Here is a 25376-nt window from a genome sequence, read left to right as displayed (position 1 = left end):
TCCCTTGGGGCCTTGGAGGGAAGTGAGGGGGGGAGGTGTGACCATGTCTCACAAATGTAATTGAGTTTTTTGAAGAAGTAACAAAGAGGATTGATGAGGGCAGAACAGTGGACGTGATCTATATGGACTTCAGTAAGGTTCTCCATTGGGGACTGGTTAGCAAGGTTAGATCTCATGGAATACATGGAGAACTCGCCATGTGGATACAGAACTGGCTCAAAGGTAGAAGACAGAGGGTGGTGGTGGAGGGTTGTTTTTCAGACTGGAGGCTTGAGACCAGTGGAGTGCCACAAGGATCGGTGCTGGGTCCTCTCCTTTTTGTTGTTTACATAAATGATTTCGATGTGAGCATAAGAGGTATAGTTAGTAAGTTTGCAGATGATACCAAAACTGGAGGTGTAGTGGACAGCGAAGAAGGCTACCTCAGATTACAATGGGATCTTGATCAGATGAGCCAATGGGCTTAAAAGTAGCAGATGGATTTTAATTTAGATAAATGAGAGGTGCTGCATTTTGGGAAATGCAGGATTTATATGCTTAATGGTAAAGTCTCGGGAGTGTTGCTGAACAAAGAGACCTTGGAGTGCAGGCTCATAGCTCCTTGAAAGTGGAGTCGCAGGTAGATAGGATAGTGAAGGCAGCGTTTGGTATGCTTTCCTTTATTGGTCAGAGTATTGAGTACAGGCATTAGGAGGTCATGTTGCGGCTGTACAGGACTTTGGTTAGGCTGTTGGGATATTGCATGCAGTTCTGGTCTCCTTCTTATCGGAAAGATGTTGCGAAACTTGAAAGGGTTCAGAAAAGATTTACAAGGATATTGCCAGGGTTGGAGGATTTCAACTGTAGGGAGAGCTTGAACAGGCTGGGGTTGTTTTCCCTGAAGCGGAGGCTGAAGGTTGACCTTATTGAGGTTTACAAAATCATGAGGGGCATGATATAAAGGCACCTAAGGGGCAAAGCTTTCATGCAGAGGATGATGCATGGATGGAATGAGCTGCCAGAGAAAGTGATGGAGGCTGGTACAATTACAGCATTTAAAAGACATCTGGATGTATATATGAACAGGAAGGGTTTAGAGGGATCTGAGCCAAGTGATGGCAAATGGAAGGAGATGAGGTTCGGATATCTGGTCAGCATGGACGAGTTGGACCAAAGGGTCTGTTTGCGTGCTATACATCTCTATGACTCTAAAAGGTTTTTCCAGTGCATAAACACCAGAACAATGCCATTGAGCAATAGCCACATTCTACATTAGTAATTCAATGTAATATCATATCACCAATTAATAATGCATGTTTGCACATCACAGCCCTCCTAAGATATTAACTATTTATTTAATTGAACAATGGAACTCCCAATTTCCAGTAAGAGCACTTTTTAACTCAAAGAAATGCAACTAGGAAACTTGCAAGCATTTTTTGTTACTTGTGCCTCTGTTTTTAGTAGACAGTATTCTTGCCTTTATCCAGAAGTTGTGGTTTCAGGTCCCATGACACAAATTGAGGGCTTAACCTCAACAAACATTGCAGTGTGGTACAATGATCATATTTTGTTGCCAGTCTTTGGCTGAAGCATTAAGACCAAGATGTAATCTGTGTGATGCAGCCTACAATAAATCTGCTGCATTTTGCCTAAACAACAGTTACTCATCTCAAAAAAACAAGGAGTACTTTGAAGTATTTTGAGACCAGTGCTGAAGATGATATAAATCAATATTTCTCCAGTCAATTTGTGTGAATTAAAAATAGATGTAAAAGGATCCAGGTGCCAGTTCATTAGCTGCACTGTGCATCAAGCCACAGAACAGCAAACCAACTGCAGAATTCTCCCAATTCTGATTTCTAACATTTGGAGCTATCTGATCTCCTGTTAAAAAAAACTTCCCTGATTGCTGATATAAAAACACCTGTTGCTTTGTACTGCCGGACATACATGGTCTTGAATGAAGATCAATACGCAAGCAGTGACTTACAGAGCAGCACAATGATGAAGGAGTAGCGGTCAGAAAGCTCGTGCTTCCAAATAAACCTGGTGTTGTTTACTTTTTAACTTTGTACATTCCAGTCCAGCACCGGCACCTCCAAAATCAGCACAATACCGATCGACTCAGATAGCACATAGCATTTATTTGGATTATAGAACATAGAACATAGAACAATACAGCACAGAACAGGCCCTTCGGCCCACGATGTTGTGCCGAACTTCTATCCTAGATTAAGCACCCATCCATGTACCTATCCAAATGCCGCTTAAAGGTCGCCAATGAATCTGACTCTACCACTCCCTCGGGCAGCGCATTCCATGCCCCCACCACTCTCTGGGTAAAGAACCCACCCCTGACATCTCCCCTATACCTTCCACCCTTCACCTTAAATTTATGTCCCCTTGTAACACTCTGTTGTACCCGGGGAAAAAGTTTCTGACTGTCTACTCTATCTATTCCTCTGATCATCTTATAAACCTCGATCAAGTCACCCCTCATCCTTCGCCGTTCCAACGAGAAAAGGCCGAGAACTCTCAACCTATCCTCGTACGACCTACTCTCCATTCCAGGCAACATCCTGGTAAATCTTCTCTGCACCCTCTCCAAAGCTTCCACATCTTTCCTAAAGTGAGGCGACCAGAACTGCACACAGTACTCCAAATGTGGCCTAACCAAAGTCCTGTACAGCTGCAACATCACCTCACGACTCTTGAATTCAATCCCTCTGCTAATGAACGATAATACTCCATAGGCCTTCTTACAAACTCTATCCACCTGAGTGGCAACCTTCAAAGATCTATGTACATAGACCCCAAGATCCCTCTGTTCCTCCACCTGACCAAGAACCCTACCATTAACCCTGTATTCCGCATTCTGATTTGTTCTTCCAAAATGGACAACCTCACACTTGGCAGGGTTGAACTCCATCTGCCACTCCTCAGCCCAGCTCTGCATCCTATCTAAGTCCCTCTGCAGCCGACAACAGCCCTCCTCACTGTCCACAACTCCACCTATCTTTGTATCATCTGCAAATTTACTGACCCACCCTTCGACTCCCTCCTCTAAGTCATTAATAAAAATTACAAACAGCAGAGGACCCAGAACTGATCCCTGCGGAACTCCACTTGTAACTGGACTCCATGCTGAATATTTACCATCTACCACCACTCTCTGACTTCTACCAGTTAGCCAGTTTTCTATCCAATTGGCCAAATTTCCCTCTATCCCATGCCTCCTGACTTTCCGCATAACCCTACCATGGGGAACCTTATCAAATGCCTTACTAAAATCCATGTACACTACATCCACTGCTCTACCCTCATCCACATGCTTGGTCACCTCCTCGAAGAACTCAATAAGACTTGTAAGGCAAGACCTACCCTTCACAAATCCGTGCTGGCTGTCCCTAATCAAGCAGTGTCTTTCCAGATACTCGTAAATCCTATCCCTCAGTACCCTTTCCATTACTTTGCCTGCCACAGAAGTAAGACTAACTGGCCTGTAATTCCCGGGGTTATCCCTATTCCCTTTTTTGAACAGGGGCACAACATTCGCTACTCTCCAGTCCCCTGGTACCACCCCAGTTGCCAGTGAAGACGAGAAGATCATTGCCAACGGTACTGCAATTTCCTCTCTTGCTTCCCACATAATCCTAGGATATATCCCGTCAGGCCCGGGGGACTTGTCTATCCTCAAGTTGTTCAAAATGTCCAACACATCTTCCTTCCTAACAGGTATCTCTTCTAGCTTATCAGTCCGTTTCACACTCTCCTCTTCAACAATACGGTCCCTCTCGTTCGTAAATACTGAAGAGAAGTACTTGTTCAAGACCTCTCCTATCTCTTCCGACTCAATACACAGTCTCCCACCACTGTCCTTGATCGGACCTACCCTCGTTCTCGTCATTCTCAGGTTTCTCACATATGCATAGAATGCCTTGGGGTTATCCTTGATCCTATCCGCCAGGGATTTTTCATGCCCTCTCTTCGCTCTCCGAATCCCTTTCTTCAGGTCCCTTCTGGCTATCCTGTATCCCTCCACTGCTCTGTCTGAACCTTGTTTCCTCAACCTTATGTAAGCCTCCTTCTTCCTCTTTACTAGACATTCAACCTCCCTCGTCAACCAAGGCTCCCTCACACGACCATTTCTTCCCTGCCTGATCGGTACATACATATCAAGGACACGTCGTATCTGCTCCTTGAAAAAGTCCCACATTTCCACCACATCCTTCCCTAACAGCCTATGCTCCCAACGTATGCTCCTCAAATCCTGTCTTACAGCATCGTAATTTCCCTTCCCCCAATTGTAAAATCTACCTTGTTGTGCGCACCTATCTCTCTCCATAACCAAGGTGAAAGTCACAGAATTGTGGTCGCCATCACCAAAATGTTCACCCACCAACAAGCCCACCACTTGTCCCGGTTCGTTACCGAGTACCAAATCCAATATGGCCTCCCCTCTGGTTGGACAATCTACATACTGCGTTAGAAAAGCTTCCTGGACACACTGCACAAACACCGCCCCATCCAATCTACTTGATCTAAAGAGCTTCCAATCAATATTTGGGAAGTTGAAGTCGCCCATGACTACGACCCTGTGGCTTCTGCACCTTTCCAAAATCTGTTTCCCAATCTGTTTCTCCACATCTCTGCTGCTATTGGGGGGCCTATAATAAACACCCAATAAGGTGACTGCACCTTTCCTATTTCTGACTTCAGCCCATACTACCTCCAGAGGCAGATCCCCCTCAAACTTCCTTTCTGCAGCCGTTATACCATTTCTAATTAGCAATGCCACCCCCCCTCCTTTTTTACCACCCTCCCTAATCTTACTGAAACATCTGTAACCAGGAACCTCCAACAGCCATTCCTGTCCCTCATCTATCCATGTTTCCGTGATGGCCACAACATCGTAGTCCCAGGTACCGATCCACGCCTTAAGTTCACCCACCTTATTTCTGATACTCCTTGCATTGAAGTATACGCACTTGAGCCCATCTCTGTGTCCGCAAGTAGTCCCTGTCAGTGCTACCTTCTCCACAGCCTCCCTACAGTCTTGGACATCCTGACACACAGCTAGCTTACTTGCTGGACTACAAGTCCGGATCCCATCCCCCTGCCAAATTAGTTTAAACCCCCCCGAAGAGTGCTAGCAAACCTACCCCCCAGGATATTGGTGCCCTTCTGGTTCAGGTGCAACCCGTCCTGTTTATACAGGTCCCACCTTCCCCAGAATGCAGTCCAATTGTCCAAATATCTGAAGCCCTCCCTCCTACACCATCCTTGCAGCCACGTGTTCAACTGCACTCTCTCCCTATTCTTTGCCTCTCTGTCACGTGGCACTGGCAACAACCCAGAGATGACGACTCTGTCTGTCCTAGCTTTTAGCTTCCAGCCTAACTCCTTGAGCTCTTGAATGACCTCCCCACCCCTCTTCCTACCTATGTCGTTGGTGCCAATGTGTACCACGACTTCTGGCTGCACACCCTCCCCCTTAAGGATTCTGAAGACACGGTCCGAGACGTCTCGGACCCTAGCACCCGGGAGGCTAGGGTCCATGTGCAGGGTACATGGAACCCAACACCAAGTGTGGATAAAACTAAAATAGGTGAATAAGAAAGCAACAGAATTAACAAGAACAATATACTTGCCCAAGAGTTTACACAGGAAGCAACTGTGAGAACTGATTAATTTCACTTCAAAGAAGTGAAATTTCATAAAAGAATCCTGCGTTTCACGAGGATGCAAGAATGAGACTTAGAATCTATTAAGAATTGCTCTAAATTCTTTGATAACAGCAACTTGTTTAGTTAGGTTTAATTCTTAAGCGGGGTTAAAGTGAGTATTGTGGATGCTGGAGATTGGAGTCAAATTAGTGTTGCTGTAAAAGCATCGCAAATCAGGCAACATCCGAGGAGCAGGAAAATCGATGTTTCGGGCAAAAGCCCTTCATCAGGACTTCTTAAACATCAACTCTCTGTTAAGGTTAAGGAGATTTTTAAAAATTGCTCCTCATAGTGGGGTTTCTGAAGTTTGGATAGTTAATTGTGGCTATTAGTTACTCTGGTTGAAAGCAGGCACAGAGTATAAAAAAAGGCCTTTGTGCAACCAGCTCAGAGCGCAACCTGCAAAGAATGGAGTATGGCAGGTTGCTCAGTATGGGAGTGAGGTCAAGTGGGGGAAGGGAAGATTTATTTTCTGCTGTCTTGTTTTCTTAACTACTTCCATAAATCGATGGGCCAAAGACAGACCAAGGCCCAAGAACTGCATGTTTAAGGGATTAACTGAGAAGCACCAAGGTAAATAAAAGCCTGAGAATAAGAGAAGGAAACTAAAGTTAAGCTAAAAGGAGTTTCCATAAGACTATGCAATTCGAAAAGTTAGAAAGACAAAAGTTCAAATTTAAATTCATGGCTGGTGAGGTCAGCTGAGTCATACACGTGATCTGTCAAATATAGGAAGTTATGGACTTGACTGGCATCCCAGATGATCATGTTTTCACGAAGTGCTCCCAACCACAGAAACTTGAGCCTCACCCTTCAGCAGCAGCTCGAGACACTGGCGCATCTGCCATGCTGAGAGTTACATGGATTGCACATTTAGGGAAGAGCTGAAAATGTGTTGCTGGAAAAGCGCAGCAGGTCAGGCAGCATCCAAGGAACAGGAGAATCGACATTTCGGGCATCAGCCCTTCTTCAGGAATGAGGAAAGTGTGTCCAGCAGGCTAAGATAAAAGGTAGGGGGGAGGGACTTAGGGGAGGGGCGTTGGGAATGCGATAGGTGGAGGGAGGTCAAGGTGAGGGTGATAGGCCAGATTAGGGGTGGGGGCGGAGAGGTCAGGAAGAAGATTACAGGTTAGGAAGGAGGTGCTGAGTTCAAGGGATTTGACTGAGACAAGGTGGGGGGAGGGGAAATGAGGAACTTGGAGAAATCTGAGTTCATCCCTTGTGGCTGGAGGGTTCCCAGGCGGAAGGTGAGGCGCTCTTCCTCCAACCGTCGTGATGGCATGGTCTGGCGATGGAGGAGTCCAAGGACCTGCTAGAAGATTGCAGGTTCTTCCTGACCTCTCCGCCCCCACCCCACTCCGGCCTATCACCCTCACCTTGACCTCCCTCCACCTATCGCATTCCCAACGCCCCTCCCCCCTACCTTTTATCTTAGCCTGCTGGACACACTTTCCTCATTCCTGAAGAAGGGCTGATACCCGAAACGTCGATTCTCCTGTTCCTTGGATGCTGCCTGACCTGCTGCGCTTTTCCAGCAACACATTTTCAGCTCTGATCTCCAGCATCTGCAGTCCTCACTTTCTCCATTTAGGGAAGATGTCACACTACTACTAAAGGGGCTGAAGAAAAGAAAGGAATGGGCTGCTGTGCTTTTCCAGCACCACTCTAATCTCGACTCTGGTTTCCAACATCTGCAATCCTTGTTTTTACCTCTTTGATTTTAACCCTATACGAATCCTCTTGTAAGGATGTCTGCCTTGAAGAAGTTTTCCTCCTCTCTATTTAAATCTCTCTCTCTCTCCACCCTGCAAACTCCCTGCCCCTATTCCTGATGAAGGGCTTTTGCCCAAAACGTCGATTTTCTTGCTCCTCGGATGCTGCCTGACGTGCTGTGCTTTTCCAGCACCACTCTAATCCAGACAAAAGGAAGGAATGGGTGACCAAAAGGCAGTTCAGGGGTAAACAGGCAAAGCACAGTGGCTCAGTAGTTAGCACTGCTGCCTCAAAGTGCCAGGGATCCAGGTTCTATCCCATCCTTGGGCGACTGTCTGCTCAGAGTGTGCACATTCTCCCAGTGTCTGTGCCAGTTTCCTCCGGGTGCTCCGGTTTCCTCCCACAGTCCAAAGATGTGCAGGTCTGGTGAACTGTCCCTGCTGAAGTGCCCAAAGTGTCCGGGGATGTGTAGGTTAGGTGCATTCGTCATGGGAAATATAGAGTAATTGGGTTGGGAAATGGGTCTGAATGGGATACTCTTTGGAGAGTCAGTGTGGACTTGTTGGGCCAAATGGCCAGTTTCCCCAGTGTAGGGATTCTATGCACACCCTATTACAAGAGCACCCGAGGATCCTTCTCATAAATTGGTTCACAGTTTTGGAAGCCTATGAAGGAGCAAGTTCCTCACGGGAATTCAGATTAAGCAAGCTTCTTGCACCACAGTTGGCCTGACTGTACAGGAGGCGAGAAAAAAGAAAGCAAGAGAAATAGTGGTAGGAAATTCATTAGTTAGAGAAAAGATAGGCCACAGACATCACACCACAATGTTGTATTGCCTCCCTGGTATAAGGGTCAGGAATGTTACTGAGTGACAAGAGGTTTAGAGGAGATTTGAGGGAATTGTTTTTCACACAGAGGGTAGTAGGTGTCTGGAATGCACTGCATGGGAGGGTCATTGAGGCAAGAAAATTCTTAACCTTTCAAAAGTTCTTAGATGAGTACTTGAAATGTTATTCAATTCAAGGTTCTGGGTCAAGTGTTACAAAGAACTGGTAGAGATTTACAGCATCTTTTTTTTATCAGTGGAGACTCAATAGGCAAAACTGCCTCTTCTGTACTGTATGATTCTATGATTCGTTGAGACAAGTGAACAGTGATTAGTCAACAACACCCTTGTATCAATCCTAGTGACTCAGAGCAGTTTGCAGTCTGCTGCACAACAATTGAGTTTGTACAAACAGTTACAAAAAAAATGTCATCATAAAAGTTCAAGTGTAAGACTATAAGAAATAGGAACAGGAGTAGGCTGTGATAGGATTAGAGTTAAGCTAACCCTACATCCTTAAACCTGTTCTGTTATTCAATGAGATAATATTACGCACATCCACTTGTCTGCATTTTCTCTGTAAGCCTCATTTCCCTGACTGATCAAGAATCTATATCAGCCTTAAATATACATGCTGCTCTTTGTATCTGGAGAAAGTGAAAACAAGAGTTAAGAATTATTGAGATGAGGAATAGGGAGCATAAAGACATCAAGAGCCATACCTGAGCCGTACTTCCGATGCAATCACACTTTATGTCAACAGCCTTGGTGAAACAATATTAAGTGAATTGCAAACTTGGTAAGAGTCAACAGATTTTGGAAAGACTGAAAAATAGAAATTTTAAATTACTAAGTGACTGCATAAACTTGGGATAATATTCTGAGAAATTTAGACAGTAAAGAAACTGGAATAAAGCTTTCGTAGAATCCCGACAGCATGTAAACAGGCCAGTCGAACGAACTACTCGTTCTTTTACCCCTAACTAATGCACCTAACCTCCATATCCTTGAACACTATGGGCAATTTAGCATAGTGGGCAACACTATGGGCAATTCACCTAACCTGCACATGATTGGACTGTGGGAAGAAACTGGAGCACCCAAAGGGAACCCATGCAAACGTGAGAAGCATGTGCAAACTCCATACAGTCGCCCAAGGCTGGAATCGAACCCAGGTCTCTAGCACTAAGAGACAGCAGTGCTAACTACTGAGCCACTGTGCCGCTTTCAAGATACTAAGGAAAAAGCCAGGCAACATTGAGGGAAAATAATATTTTGAATCAAGTTTAGGATGAAGAGACACCATGAGAAATTTAGAACCAAATCTTTCACGTATGAAGTTTGAAATAGCGATAAATGGAGTGGCATAAAGGTTTTGGAGGAGGATTACTGGACCCAAAACATTGATCCTGGTTTCTTTCCATAGGTACTGCCAGGCCTGCTGAGTTTCTCCAGCCATTTCTGTTTTTGGTCCAATAGGTAAGCTGGATGCAACAGGCTGCAAGAAGCACAACTGGGCTGCGCTCATCCCACCACCACTGGCCAGCCTTCTCCAGCTGCTGTGGTGCCCAGAGGGGCAGTTGTGCTTGTTCCACCTTCACCTGTTGCCCCTACTCATCACAGGTCAAGGTTACAGACTATCGAGGAACAGCCAACAGCACTGCTTTCCGTCATTTTCAAATGATATGGGTTCCTTTTCATGGATGCACTTTGCACCATTTAAAAACAGTATTTACATCATTTGCAGCCAATGTGGAAATACTTTTGCATACACTGTGGTTGAAACGGAACTATTTTATGTAAATCACAAATCATGTTAGATCAAGTGTTAAGTTCAAAATTGAAATTGATAAAGACCATAACAGCAAAAAGTCTATTCAATCCCTCAAGTTTGCTCTGCCATTCAATGAGATCATGGCTGATCTCAATCCTCAATTCTCCACTTTTGTGCCTTTTTCCTGTAACCCTCAAATTCCGTAACTGATGAAAATGTCCACCTCGGTACTGAATGTATTTCAATACCCAGCCTCAACAGCCCTCTGCAGAGATTCACAGCCCTGGCCAGAGAATTCCTCATCTGTGTCTTACATGTGTCATCCCTTACTGAAATTATGCTTTCTGGTCCCAGATTCTCCCACAAGGCAAACAACTTTACTGCTTCTACCCTTTAAGAAACTTGTCTATTTCGATAAGGTCACCTCACACTTATCTATATTCCAAAGAGTCCAGGCTCAATCTACTTAACCTCTATACCTGGGACCAGCATATGTGAACCTTCTCTGGAATCACAATGTCACTATTTCTTTTGCTTAGCTAAGAGCCCAAAACCGTACACTGTATTCCAGCTGTGGTTTGCCTACTGCTGGCAAAATTCTCATTTTTATATTCTATTCCCTTTGATATAAAGGCCAAAATTTTATTTGCCTTCCCTATTAATAGCTGAACTTGTATGCTAGCTTTTTGATATTCACAGAGGAGGATTCCCGAACCCTCTATCGAGGAGCCTTCTGCAGTCTTCCTCCATGTAAATAATATTCAGTTCTTCTATTATTCCTGCAAAAGTCCATACCTCAATTCTCCCCCAAAGGACATCCCATCTGTCAAGTTTGGCCCACTCACTTAACCTGTCGACAGGCATATCCTTTTCAACATTCTTGGTGTCATCCCTACCACTTGTCTTCCCTATTTTGTGTCACAGAGCTATGTTCCCAGAATATTGAGGGATAGAGGTGAAAGATGGGAGTATGGAGTTAAGTGAAAGATTAGCTATTTGGTGCAGTGATACAGTCCCTACCACTGCACCGAGAGGCCCAGGTTAAAGACCCACCTGCTCTAGAGGCATTGTAATAACATCCATACACAGGCTGACTGGAAAAATGGGCTAAATTAAAATTTTAAAATAATAAAAAGCAAAATATCCACCCTTGTGTATTAACTCACCATTCAGAATAAGATAATTCCTGGTAAAGCAATGCATACTAGATTAACTGAACTTTCTACCCTATTGTGTGATATTGAAATACGAAGGAAGGAGAGAAATTCTTGGCGCCAAGTTTTGTTCACAGTGCACCTCTTGTTTTAAAAATATGAGCTTCACAGACTTCAGTTCTCAAATAGAATTTGCACTATACTGTCATTTATGAACAACTGCAGATATGTTCCAATTGCAGTGCTAGAGCTGCCAATCCCTGGGAAGTTAAACAACTCAGAGGAACAAGATATGGAACCAACATTTCCTGGAACCATATTTTCCTGATATCAATTGTAAGAATATAAGCACACTGGGGTTTTCTAAGGGTGGAGTAGGATAGAAAGGAAAAACAAACCCAGAACTCCTTGGCTGACAAAAGAACACATAAGATGAAACAGGAAAAGGGTGCAACTGACAGACATCAGATAGCTAATATGGTTAAGAACCAGACATTCATCGAAGGTTCAGACGGGAAGTGATAGAAAATGATTGCATAGAGGGAGCCCAGAACAAGGATGTAACACTTGAAATTGTCCAGTTTTTTGGAGCCACTCCTATAACTAAGAAAGCAAAAGCAAGGCAGCAAATTACTCCGTGAATGGCTGTAAATTGAGGGAGGGGAGTGTGGAGCAGGACCTGGGCATCCTCGTGCATCAGTCACTGAAAGCAAGCATGCAGGTGCAGAAGGCAGTAAAGAAGGCAAATGGTATGTTGGCCTTCATTGCGAGAGGTTTCAAATATAGGAACAAGGATGTGTTGTTATGATTATACAGGGCCTTGGTGAGGCTACACCTAGAATAGTGTGTACAGTTTTGGTCTCCTTTTCTGAGGAAGGATGCTCTGGCTCTCAAAGGGAGCACAGTGAAGGTTTACCTGGCTGATTCTGGGACTGGCAGGACTAATGTAAGAGGAGAGACTGAGTCGGTTAGGATTGCTTTTGTTGAAGATCAAATGAGTGATGGAGGATCTCAAACAGACTTAGACAATTATAACAGGACTAGACACAGTAATGCAAGGAGGATGCTTCCGATGATGGGTGCGTCCAGAACCGGGGTCACAAATTGTGGATTCAGGGTGGACCATTTTTTGACAGAAATGAGGAGGCATTTCTTCATCCAGGGAGTGATGGGCTTGTGGAATTCATTATCACAGGAAGTAGTTGATGCCAAAACATTGAATGTATTCAACAGGCAACTAGATTTAGCACTTGGGGCAAATGGGATTAAAGATTACAGAGAGGAAGCAGGATTAGACTACTGAATTGGGCGATCAGCCATGATCGTGATGAATTGCAGAGCAGGCTGAAAGGGCTGAATGGTCTCCTCCTAATCCTATTTTCTATGATTGAAAGATTTTAAAGTGTCACTGAAATATTCAAGCTTATTCCCGACAGTACCCAAGGATGCATTAGAACATAGAACAATACAGCACAGAACAGGCCCTTCGGCCCACGATGTTGTGCCGAAAATTTATCCGAGCTTAAGCACCCATCCATGTACCTATCCAACTGCCACTTAAAGGTCACCAATGATTCTGACTCTGCCATTCCCACAGGCAGCGCATTCCATGCCCCCACCACTCTCTGGGTAAAGAACCTACCCCTGACACCCCCCTATACCTTCCACCCTTCACCTTAAATTTATGTCCCCTTGTAACACTCTGTTGTACCCGGGGAAAAAGTCTCTGACTGTCTACTCTATCTATTCCCCTGATCATCTTATAAACCTCTATCAAGTCACTCCTCATCCTTCGCCGTTCCAATGAGAAAAGGCCTAGCACTCTCAACCTATCCTTGTACGACCTATTCTCCATTCCAGGCAACATCCTGGTAAATCTCCTCTGCACCATCTCCAAAGCTTCCACATCTTTCCTAAAGTGAGGCGACCAGAACAGCACACAGTACTCCAAATGTGGCCTAACCAAGGTCCTGTACAGCTGCAACATCACCTCACGACTCTTGAATTCAATCCCTCTGCTAATGAACGCTAATACACCATAGGCCTTCTTACAAGCTCTATCCACCTGAGTGGCAACTTTCAAAGATCTATGAACATAGACCCCAAGATCCCTCTGCTCCTCCACCTTACTAAGAACCCTACCGTTAACCCTGTATTGCGCATTCTTATTTGTCCTTCCAAAATGGACAACCTCACACTTGACAGGGTTGAACTCCACCTCCTACTCCTCAGCCCAGCTCTGCATCATATCTAAGTCCCTTTGCAGCCGACAACAGCCTTCCTCACTATCCACAACTCCACCAATCTTCGTATCGTCTGCAAGTTTACTGACCCACCCTTCGCCTCCCTCTTCCAAGTCATTAATAAAACTTACAAACAGCAGAGGACCCAGAACTGATCCCTGCGGAACTCCACTTGTAACTGGGCTCCAGGCTGAATATTTACCATCTATCACCACTCTCTGACTTCGACCGGTTAGCCAGTTCTGTATCCAACTGGCCAAATTTCCCACTATCCCATGCCTCCTGACTTTCCGCATGAGCCTACCATGGGGAACCTTATCAAATGCCTTACTAAAATCCACATACACTATATCCACCGCTCTACCCTCATCCACATGCTTGTCACCTCCTCAAAGAATTCAATAAGACTTGTAAGGCAAGACCTACCCTTCACAATTCCGTGCTGGCTGTCCCAAATCAAGCAGTGTCTTTCCGGATACTCATAAATCCTATCTCTCAGTACCCTTTCCATTACTTTGCCTACCACCGAAGAAAGACTAACTGGCCGGTAATTCCCGGGGTTATCCCTATTCCCTTTTTTGAACAGGGACACAACATTCGCCACTCTCCAGTCCCCTGGCACCACCCCCATTGACAGTGAAGATGAAAAGATCATTGCCAAAGGTTCTGTAATTTCCTCTCTTGCTTCCCACATAATCCTTGGATATATCCCATCAGGCCTGCGAGTCTTGTCTATCCTCAAGTTTTTCAAAATGCCCAACACATCTTCCTTCCTCACAAGTATCCCCTCTAGCTTACCAGTCCGTTTCATACTCTCCTCTTCAACAATACGGTCCCTCTCATTTGTAAATACTAAGAAAAGTACTCATTCAAGACCTCTCCTATCTCTTCCGACTCAATACAGTCTCCCACTACTGTCCTTGATCGGACCTACCCTCGTTCTCGTCATTCTCATGTTTCTCACATATGCATAAAAGGCCTTGGGTTTATCCTTGATCCTACCCGCCAAAGATTTTTCATGCCCTCTTTTAGCTCTCCTAATCCCTTTCTTCAGCTCCCTCCTGGCTCTCCTGTATCCCTCCAACACTCTGTCTGAACCTTGTTTCCTCAACCTTATGTAAGCCTCCTTCTTCCTCTTTACAAGACATTCAACCTCCCTCGTCAACCAAGGTTCCCTCACACGACCATCTCTTTCCTGCCTGACAGGTACATACATATCAAGGACACGTCGTATCTGTTCCTTGAAAAAGTTTCACATTTCAACGACATCCTTCCCTGACCAGCCTGTGCCCCAATTTATGCTCCTCCTATCCTGTCTTGCAGCATCGTATTTACCCTTCCCTCAATTGTAAAACCTGCCCTGTTGCACGCACCTATCTCTCTCCATAACCAAGGTGAAAGTCACAGAATTGTGGTCACCATCACCAAAATGCTCACCCACTAACAAGCCCATCACTTGTCCTGGTTCGTTACCAAGTACCAAATCCAATATGGCCTCCCCTCTGGTTGGACAATTTGTATATTGAGTTAGAAAAGCTTCCTGGACACACTGCACAAACACCGCCCTGTCCAATCTACTTGATCTAAAGAGCTTCCAATCAATATTTGGGAAGTTGAAATCGCCCATGACTACTACCCTGCGGCTTCTGCACCTTTCCAAAATCTGTTTCCCAATCTGTTTCTCCACATCTCTGTTGCTATTGGGGGGCTTATAGTAAACACCCAACAAGGTGACTGCTCCTTTCCTATTTCTGACTTCAGCCCATACTACCTCCAAAGGCAGATCCCCCTCGAACTGCCTTTCTGCAGCCGTTATACCATTTCTAATTAGCAACACCACCCCCACTCCTACAGTCATTCCCCACAGTCCGAGCATACTCTAAGCTTTTAATGTCTTCTCTTTGTTAATTTTCACTTTTTCCACTACTTTAGGTACTTTCTCTTTCACTGACCTGGGCAGTACCTTCTTCCTTGGTATCTCAACCTTCCTATCTTTATTTGGAAATCCTTTAAGTGACGGGTAATTAGCCCCATTCTGATTCTTTATACGCGAGAAGAATTCCGGTTAAACCCAACAAATACAACCAGTCTATTTCACCTCACTGTTGGATGGTTCTAAATTTTAAATGGAATGAAGCAGGAGGGGGTCCTGGATATATAAGTACATAAATCATTGAAAATATCAGTGAACAATTAATAAAACACACTGGATCCTGTGCTTTTAAAAAAAAAGGACAGAATAGAGAAGCAAGTAGGTTATTATAAACCTTGATATAACACTGGATAGCCTCAACTAGAGAAGTGAATCCAATAAAAACCAATATGGTTCTTTAATTGAGGGAAGGGAATCTGCGTACAGGCCTAGCCAACAGGTAACTCCAGATCAATCCACCATGGTGAATCAGGACAAGCAGCAAATGGCATGAAAGAATGAAGAACAGAAATGGGATCTTGAGCATCATAAAGAGAGACAATGAGAGAAAATAGAGATATTTAGCTGGCTAGTTACAGCGAGAGGATTTCATCAAGTGTTGGTAGATAAAAGGAAGGGTGCAAGTCTTCAAAAGTGTGTAAAGGTAGTATTCCACAGACTAGCGTTTTTAGTCACAAGATGGATTTGCAAATCTGGGGTTTTTCTCATTGAAGACAATTAAATTGAGATGGTATGTTTCAGGATTTAAGGGTTGATCAGAATACTATGAAGTTGGAAAATTCAATGTTGACTCCTAGATGCTGGGAACTGCATAAACTGGAGATGAGATATTGTTTCCCCAGCTTGCTTTGTGATTCATTTCAACAGTGCAGCAGGCTCAGTGATTTCTTCACACCCTGCCTCCTGCAAGAACTCCATTCCATTCGTCAAGTTTCTTCATCTCCTCACTTACAAGTAAACCAGCTTACACTGGGGAGCCTCTGACATAAACTGCTTCTTCCTCAACAAGGATTCCCTCTCCCTCCACCATGGTTGTCAGCACTCTCAACTGTATTTGCCCCATCTCCCATCCTTCTGCCCACACCACTTCCCCTTTGTCCCACAACAGCATGGTTCCCCTCACCTCTCTTCCATTCCAACAGTCTCGGCATTCAAAGGAACATAATTTCAATGACTTCCAGCAGGATATTCCAAACACATCATCTCTCCTTCGTTGTCAACATTCCACAAACTGTTCTTGCTGCGAAACTCTAGTTCACTCCTCCAATAGTCCCTCACTCACCCATGGCACTTTTCCATGCAACTACAAAAATTTTCCTTCCTCCCTCCTCACTGTCTGAGATCCCAAACACACCTTCCAGGAGAAGCAGCATTTTACTTCCAATTCTGTCAACCTCAGCTCCTTTACATTGGGGAAACCATACACAAACTCGGTGACCTCTTTGCAGCACTGTCTGTCGGAATGACCCCAATAATCCAGTCAGTTGCCATTAAGTCACTTTGACCCCACATTAACATTCCTTTCTTGGACAACACCTCAAACTCTGTTTAGGCACTTGCAGCCTCTAGATACCATCACTGAATTCCACAACTTCAGAACATGCCCTCCATTGTCCATTTTACTACCACCATACACATCACCCCTCTTAATAGAAATGTTTTTGACTTAGCTCTTAACAAAATGGACCAAATTTTCTCTTTTTCAAACTTTCATTTACTAGGAGAAAGTGAGGACTGCAGATGCTGGAGATCAGAGCTGAAAAATGTGTTGCTGGAAAAGCGCAGCAGGTCAGGCAGCATCCAAAGAGCAGGAGAATCGATGTTTCGGACATAAGCCCGAAGACCCCTTCCTGAAGAACGGCTTATACCCGAAATGCCGATTCTCCTGCTCCTTGGATGCAGCCTAACCTGCTGCGCTTTTCCACCAACACATTTTTCAACTTTCATTTACACCCATTTTATATCTCTCTTTCTCCACAACCATGAGTCATGATTTTGTCTTTTGTTCTGGGCACCCTGACAATTTCTTCTACTCATCCCCTCTCTCCCTCTGTCAAACCCACCATTTTCTAGCTCCCTTCATTTCCAAAGAGTTATATCAGACTCAAAATACGAGGTTGGTTTCTCTCTTCTGTTGCCAGACCTGTTGAGTTTCTCCAGCACTCTGTTTTTATTGCTCGACAGACAGCTGGCACGTATTTGATAGGCCAGAGTCTCTTTGTTCATAAATGACTTTGTAGTACTGGTCAGGTAATATTTTCAGAAATTGGCTGAGTGGCAAATATTGGCCAGGTCAATCATACGGTACAGCATTGGGCCACTCACAAAACAAGTCTCCAGCTTCTGAAATAAAAACCAAGTGTTGGATAAATTCAGCAGTTAAAACAGCACCTCTGGAGAGAAAGTAGAGTTAATGTTTCAAGTCCAATGACTCTTCTTAAGAACAGCTTTGCATCCTCATCTCAGGCAGGGTTGCTGTTTAAGTATTGATCGCTAATTCCACTAAAAATTCCACAATGCCTACTTGTTGGACCCTTGCTGAAACAACACTACAACATTACAACCTTCACCACCCAAATAAACTGTCAAAACCTATTGTGCAAGATCACATTGTTTAAGCTGCTGTGCAAAATATGAAAATAATTGTTGAACAACATGGAACAAACAAAACAAAAACAGAAATTACTGGAAAAACTCAGCAGGTACGGCATCATCTGTGGAGAGAAAGCAGTTAACATTTCTAGGCCATTGACTCATTTTCAGACCCTTCTGTTGTGAAGAAGGGTCACTGTTTTGGATTGTTTTGGAACAAATGAAAATGGATCCCAATAAAGAGAAAAGCATAACTGAGTTGGGCTGTATAGCAGTTTATACTCTGAGTGAACCCAGCCAAATCTCTGCTATACATAAACATCATAGAAACAAATTTAGTTAACACAGTAAAGTTCTGACCATTCATTACATCTGATCGGTTTCCAAATCAGTGCACAACGCTCAAGGTCATCAAATATCATAATACTCAACAAGAAGCTACACCACTGAAGAACAAGTGGAAATCATAAAAGACAAAGATACTCAAGTTTACACTATTCAGAAAGTTTTCCAAAGAGTTTCATTTTCTTTACATAAATGATTGATGAGGAGAGAAAAAGCATTCAAAAAAGATTTCAACACTTTCACTTCTTTTGCAATATCTGCAGAACATGAAATGTTCACATTCTGGAGCAGTCAGATAATTCAGGTTCAGACTTGCAACTCCCCAAACAAATTACAAATGTGTCACAGGTTTTCAACAACTAAAGAGCCTACTACCACAAAGACTGATATCAACAAACACAGAAAGAACTTCTGCAGAATGTGCCCTCTCGGCTGAGCCCCTGGTGGATAGATATCATGTATCTGCACGTCAGCCACAAAATGAAATCTTAACATCTATTACCTGGGAAATTCAGGGATGCACAAGGCTCAGAAGCAGAAATGACTGTTTGGCATGAAATATGGAGCATGACTGTAAACACTGGTTCTTACTGAGTTCTCACCTCCTGGCTAGGCTTCCATCACAAGCTTCTTCATGAGCCACTGCCAGTTACTTCTCTGGCAGAGTCCATGAAAGGCACAAGCGGTGGTGTCAGCACACAGTCAGTCAGCATGAGGAAAAGTCTAGTCATGGTCTGCAATTGGGAACTCTCTATAAGTTCATGTGTCAGAAAGACAATCAGAATCAAAATCAATTGAGATGTCTTTTTGTTGTCAAATATGACTTTTTTTAGTTATAGCGAAGGTTCAAATGTGAATAAGTGTTACTCAGAATAATCCTGAGCATTGCTGCTAAATTATGTTCCCACAATCACTATCTTAATGGGATGGGAAGCAATACTTAAAAAGGCACAAACAAATTAGGATGCCACAAAGTAGCACATCGACAAGCTCTGTCTAAATCTAATTTTTTTTTACAGTTCACATTCACTGCAAAACCGGTTCAGTGGTGAGATCAACAACTTAAATCTGTCATTAAACTGGAGAACAGGTAATGAATTGACTTGGGTGGGGGCAGGGGAATGGGGGGGCTGAGGGCTGAGGGATGGGGGGGGCGACGGGGTCGGGGGGGGCGACGGGTTAGAGTGAGGGGGGGGTGGAGGGTTGGGGGGGTGAGAGGGGGGGGTGAGGGGGGGTGAGGGGGGGGTGTGATGGGGTGGGGGGTCGGGGGGGTGTGATGGGGTGGGGGGTCGGGGGGGTGTGATGGGGTGGGGGGTCGGGGGGGTGTGATGGGGTGGGGGGGGTGGGGGGTGATGATGGGGTGGGGGGGTGATGGGGTGGGGTGGGGGGGTCGGGGGTGATGGGGTGGGGTGGGGGGGTCGGGGGTGATGGGGTGGGGTGGGGGGGTCGGGGGTGATGGGGTGGGGTGGGGGGGTCGGGGGTGATGGGGTGGGGTGGGGGGGTCAGGGGGGTGATGGGGTGGAGGGGTCAGGGGGGTGATGGGGTGGGGGGGGTGATGATGGGGTGGGGGGTGATGATGGGGTGGGGGGGTGATGGGGTGGGGTGGGGGGTGATGATGGGGTGGGGGGGTGATGGGGTGGGGTGGGGGGGTGATGGGATGGGGTGGGGGGGTGATGGGATGGGGTGGGGTGGGGGGGTGATGGGGTGGGGGGGTGATGGGATGGGGTGGGGTGGGGGGGTGATGGGGTGGGGGGGTGATGGGGTGGGGGGGTGATGGGGTGGGGGGGTCGGGGGTGATGGGGTGGGGTGGGGGGGTCGGGGGTGATGGGGTGGGGTGGGGGGGTCGGGGGTGATGGGGTGGGGGGGTCAGGGGGGTGATGGGGTGGGGGGGTCAGGGGGGGTGATGGGGTGGGGGGGGTCAGGGGGGGTGATGGGGTGGGGGGGTGATGATGGGGTGGGGAGTGACGATGGGGTGGGGGGGTGATGGAGTGATGGGGGGATGATGGGGTGGGGGGGTCAGGGGGTGATGGGGTGGGGGGGTCAGGGGGGTGATGGGGTGGGGGGTGATGATGGGGTGGGGGGGTGATGATGGGGTGGGGGGTGATGATGGGGTGGGGGGGTGATGATGGGGTGGGGGGGTGATGATGGGGTGGGGGGGTGATGATGGGGTGGGGGGGTCAGGGGGGTGATGGGGTGGGGGGTGATGATGGGGTGGGGGGGGGTGATGATGGGGTGGGGGGGGTGATGATGGGGTGGCGGGGTGATGATGGGGTGGGGGGGGTGATGATGGGGTGGGGGGGGTGATGATGGGGTGGGGGGGTGATGATGGGGTGGGGGGGTCAGGGGGGTGATGGGGTGGGGGGTGATGATGGGGTGGGGGGGGTGATGGGGTGGGGGGTGATGATGGGGTGGGGGGGTGATGATGGGGTGGCGGGGTGATGATGGGGTGGGGGGGTCAGGGGGGTGATGGGGTGGGGGGTGATGATGGGGTGGGGGGGGGGTGATGGGGTGGGGGGTGATGATGGGGTGGGGGGGTCAGGGGGGTGATGGGGTGGGGGGTGATGATGGGGTGGGGGGGTGATGATGGGGTGGGGGGGTGATGATGGGGTGGGGGGGGTGATGATGGGGTGGGGGGGGTGATGATGGGGTGGGGGGGTCAGGGGGGTGATGGGGTGATGGGGGGGTGATGCAGTGGTGGGGGGGGTGATGGGGTGGGGGGTTGGAGGGTGAGGGGGTTGAGGGAGGTGAGGGTGGGGTGGGGTAAGAAGCTGGTGGAAAGGTAAGGGGATTGAAAGTCCGGGAATGAGGGGAGGGTCTGGCCGCCTCTCAGGTGTTAGGGGGCGGTGACCAACGGTCCGAACCCCCGCCCGGCCCCTCATTCCGACACTGACCCCTCACTCCTATCCCGTACCTCCTCAGCTCCTCCTTCACTTCTCCCTCACTCCATGACCGCTCCACTCCGGCTCGAGCTCTGCTCCATTACTCGTTCAACAATTGCTTTCGTCTAACTTTACACTCCGCCTACAATCGCTAAATCTCTCACTATCCATTGAGCAGCCTGGTCTCAAGAGCTGCAACAAGATGGTCCAAAACGCTCATCAGAGCACGGTCCTCCCAACATAGTCCTCCCAGCTCAGCGCGGTCCTCCCACATAGTCCTCCCAGCTCAACGCGGTCCTCCCAGCCTCGCGCGGTCCTCCAACATAGTCCTCCCAGCTCAGCCCGGTCCTCCCAGCCTATCGCGGTCCTCCAGCACAGTCCTCCCAGCTCAGCGCGGTCCTCCCAGCCTCGCGCGGTCCTCCAACATAGTCCTCCCAGCTCAGCCCGGTCCTCCCAGCCTATCGCGGTCCTCCAACATAGTCCTCCCAGCTCAGCCCGGTCCTCCCAGCCTATCGCGGTCCTCCAGCACAGTCCTCCCAGCCTATCGCGGTCCTCCAACATAGTCCTCCCAGCTCAGCCCGGTCCTCCCAGCCTTTCGCGGTCCTCCAGCACAGTCCTCCCAGCTCAGCGCGGTCCTCCCAGCCGAGCGCGGTCCTCCAGCACAGTCCTCCCAGCCTATCGCGGTCCTCCAACATAGTCCTCCCAGCTCAGCCCGGTCCTCCCAGCCTATCGCGGTCCTCCAGCACAGTCCTCCCAGCTCAGCCCGGTCCTCCCAGCCTATCGCGGTCCTCCAGCACAGTCCTCCCAGCTCAGCGCGGTCCTCCCAGCCGAGCGCGGTCCTCCCAGGCCCAGCATGTCTTCGAGGTCCCAGCAGAAAAACGTTTGTGGAAGGCATCCAAGGATTGAGGGTGCAGGATAAATAATTATTGTTCAAATCGATACAGGAGTGATGCGATTGACGGAGACTAAAAACTTTTTTTATTTCAAAAATGTACTTTATTCATAAAATATTTTGATGTACTGTACAGTTTGTCATTCCATCCATACGTAAACATTCAAATCCTTCGCATACAGAGATCAGAATTTATCATTTGTACATACAGGTCTGTACGTTTATCAATCATAAATCCATATATTTAACTGAGGAGTCAGCAGCGCCCAAAAGACTGCGTGGGCCCCCTGTTCTCCTCAGGCAGGCAGGTCTTACACGGTGGTCTTTCCCCACCGCGCCTTGGCGGCAGCTGCCCCAAGCTTCAGCACGTCCCTCAACACGTAGTCCTGGACCTTGGAATGTGCCAGTCTGCAATACTCAGTTGGGGTCAACTCCTTCAGCTGAAACGTCAACAGGTTTCGGACCGCCCAGAGAGCGTCCTTCACCGAGTTGATGATCCTCCAGGCACAGTTGATGTTCATCTCGGAGTGCGTCCAAGGGAACAGACCGTAGAGCACGGAGTCCCGCGTCACGGCGCTGCTCGGGACGAACCTCGACAAACACCACTGCATTCCTCTCCAGACGTCTTCTGCATAGGCACATTCCAGAAAGAGGTGTGTGAAAGTCTCGTTTCCCCCCCCCCCCGCCCCAGCAGCCGCTTCGAGCTCTTCTCACCACCAGCCAAGCCATGTCTTGGTGCTTGTTGGAAAGTTCTGGCGATGAGGCATTCTACCAAATGACTTTGACAGTCTGCTCAGGGAACCGCTCGATAGGATCCGCCCTCTCCTTTCCCAAAGGGTCTCAAGGACACTACGTGCTGACCACTTCCTGATGGACTTGTGGTCAAACGTGTTTTTCTTCATAAACTTCTCAACGAAGGACAGGTGATACGGTACGGTCTAACTACTCGGAGCGTTCCGCGGCAGCGAGGCCTGGCCCATCCTTTGCAACACCGGGGACAGGTCGAACCTCAGTACATAGTGACACTTGGTGTTTGCATACCGGAGATACACGCACAGCTTGATGCAGCCACACACAAAGGTGGCCATCAGGGTGAGGGTGGCATTAGGTGTGTTTTTTCCCCCGTTGCCCAGATCTTTGTACATTGAGTCCCTTTGGACCTGGTCCATCTTTGATCTCCATATAAATTGGAAGATGGCCTGGGTGACTGCAGCAGCACAGGTTCTGGGAATAGGCCAGACCTGTGCCACGTATAATAGCAATGACAGTGCCTCACACCTGATGACCAGGTTTTTTCCCTCGATGGAGAGCGACCGTAGCTTCCATTTGCCCAGTTTCTGCCCCACTTTGCTGATACACTCCTCCCAAGACTTGGCACATGTCCCAGCCCCCCCAAACCAAATACCCAGCACCTTCAGGTGGTCAGTTCTGACGGTGAAGGGGATCGAGGATTGGCCAGCCCAGTTCCCGAAGAGCATGGCCTCGCTCTTGCCTTGGTTTACCTTGGCCCCTGCGGCCCGTTCGAACTGGTCGCATATGCACATAGTCTGTGCACAGACAGCGGATCCAAGCAGAAAACGGCGACGTCATTCATGTACAGGGAGGCCTTAACCTGCAGGCCCCCGCTGCCAGGAATAGTCACCCCTCTCAGGCTCGCATCCTTCCTGATGGACTCAGCAAATGGCTTTATGCAGCACACAAACAAGGCAGGAGAGAGAGGATAGCCTTGCTTGACTCCAGACCTGACTGGGAAACCATCTGATTCCCACCCACACTGCACTGACAATGTTGGTGTAGAGCAGTCTGATCCAATTGCAGATTCCCTCCCCAAAGCCCATTTTGGAGACAACATCTCTCATATACATGTGTGATATCTTGTCAAAGGCTTTCTCCTGGACCAGGCTGATGAGGCAGGTGTCTAACCCTCTGTCCTGCAAGTAGGCAATCATATCCTTGAGGAATGCGAGACTCTCAGTGATCTTCCTGCCCAGTACAGCACAGGTCTGGTCAGGGTGAATCACCGACCCCAGTGCAGTCCTGTCCCAGTTGGCGATAACCTTTGACAGAATTTTGTAATCCGCATTCAATAGTGAAATTGGTCTCCAATTTCTGAGTTCCTCCCTCTCCCCCTTCTGCTTGTAGATGAGGGTGATGATGCCTTTCCTCATGGATTCACTCATGGTACCAGCCCGAAGCGTACTGACATACACCTCCAGCAGGTCCTGGCCAATCAAGTCACACAGAGCAGAATAGAGCTCAACCGATAAGCTGTCACTTTATTCTTTTTGAAGGACTCAAGGGCCTTGGTCAGCTCGTCCAGAGATAGCGGCTGGTCCAGCCTCTCCCGTGTTCTGTCATCTACGACCTCCGTGATAGAGGACAGGAACGACTGGGATGCCGCGCTGTCGGTTGGCTTCACGTCACACAGACAGGCATAGAAAGATTTGCTGATCCTCATGGTGTCAGCCTGAGATGAGGTTATCGAGCCATCTTCTTCCTTCAGGCTGCTGAGAACAGAGCTCTCTTTGTGCACCTTCTGGAAGAAGAAACGTGAGCACGTCTTGTCCTGCTCCACCAAGCGGACCCTGGACCGGAAGATTATCTTGGAGGCCTCGGAGGCAAAGATCGAGGCTTGCTGGCCCTTCACCTCCTTGAGGTCCTCCATGACATCGACCCCCATCATCTGCAGCAGGAGCAGGTTCTGCATACTTTCCTGGAGCTGGGACAGTTTTCCCCACTTCTCTCTCGCCTCCTGAACACCTTTGAGGATGAAGAACCTCTTGATGTTCCCCTTTACTGTTTCCCACCAGTCCGCTGGGGACTCAGAGGGGCTTCACGGTTCTCCAACCTGCGTAGTCCCTCTTGAGCTCCTCGATGTTTCCCGGGGTCAATAGCTTTGTGTTCAGCTTCCAAGTTCCCGTACCAGCCCGCTACTCTCCTGTAGGTGACAGTCGGCCAGCAGGAGGCAGTGGTCAGAGAAGAACACCGGCTTGACGTCGGTGGATCTGACCAAGAGCGTTCGGGACACAAACAGGTAATGTATCCTTGAGCGGATAGACCCGTCTGCCCTTGACCAGGTGTATCTACGCTGCGCTCCATCTGCAGGGATGCTGAAGACATCGTGCAGCTTGGCATCTTTGACCGTGTCCATCAGGACTCTGGACATGGCATGCAGTTTACTGTCTCTCCCCCCCCCACAACCGCCGGATCGTCTATCTGCATCAATGATACAGTTGAAGTCTCCGGCCAGAATGACCGGCCTAGACGTAGCCAGCAACAGTGGAAGCTGCTGCAGGACGGCCAACTGTTCACTCTTA

The 25376-nt window shown here is 47.8% G+C and overlaps 1 protein-coding gene across 5 annotated transcripts in view; it reads right to left on the bottom strand.

Annotated features, from left to right (window-relative positions):
• osbpl8 (oxysterol binding protein-like 8) overlaps positions 1-21382 on the bottom strand; it is a 372304-nt gene extending 350922 nt beyond the window's left edge. For 4 of the 5 annotated variants that reach the window (XM_072552065.1, XM_072552064.1, XM_072552067.1 and 1 more), the window contains exon 1: positions 21200-21382. The gene's annotated coding sequence lies outside the window, so the exon portion shown is untranslated. Of the gene's footprint in view, positions 1-18890; positions 18911-21199 lie in introns of those variants that run through there. The other variant, XM_072552066.1, reaches the window with a different exon arrangement.
• Between the last annotated feature and the right edge of the window lie 3994 nt (positions 21383-25376).

This window comes from Chiloscyllium punctatum, chromosome 32 (genome assembly GCF_047496795.1).
Source record: "Chiloscyllium punctatum isolate Juve2018m chromosome 32, sChiPun1.3, whole genome shotgun sequence".
Lineage (NCBI taxonomy): Eukaryota > Metazoa > Chordata > Chondrichthyes > Orectolobiformes > Hemiscylliidae > Chiloscyllium > Chiloscyllium punctatum.
The sequence above is the reverse complement of the archived record's forward strand: the minus strand, read 5'-3'. Positions and strand labels throughout refer to the sequence as shown.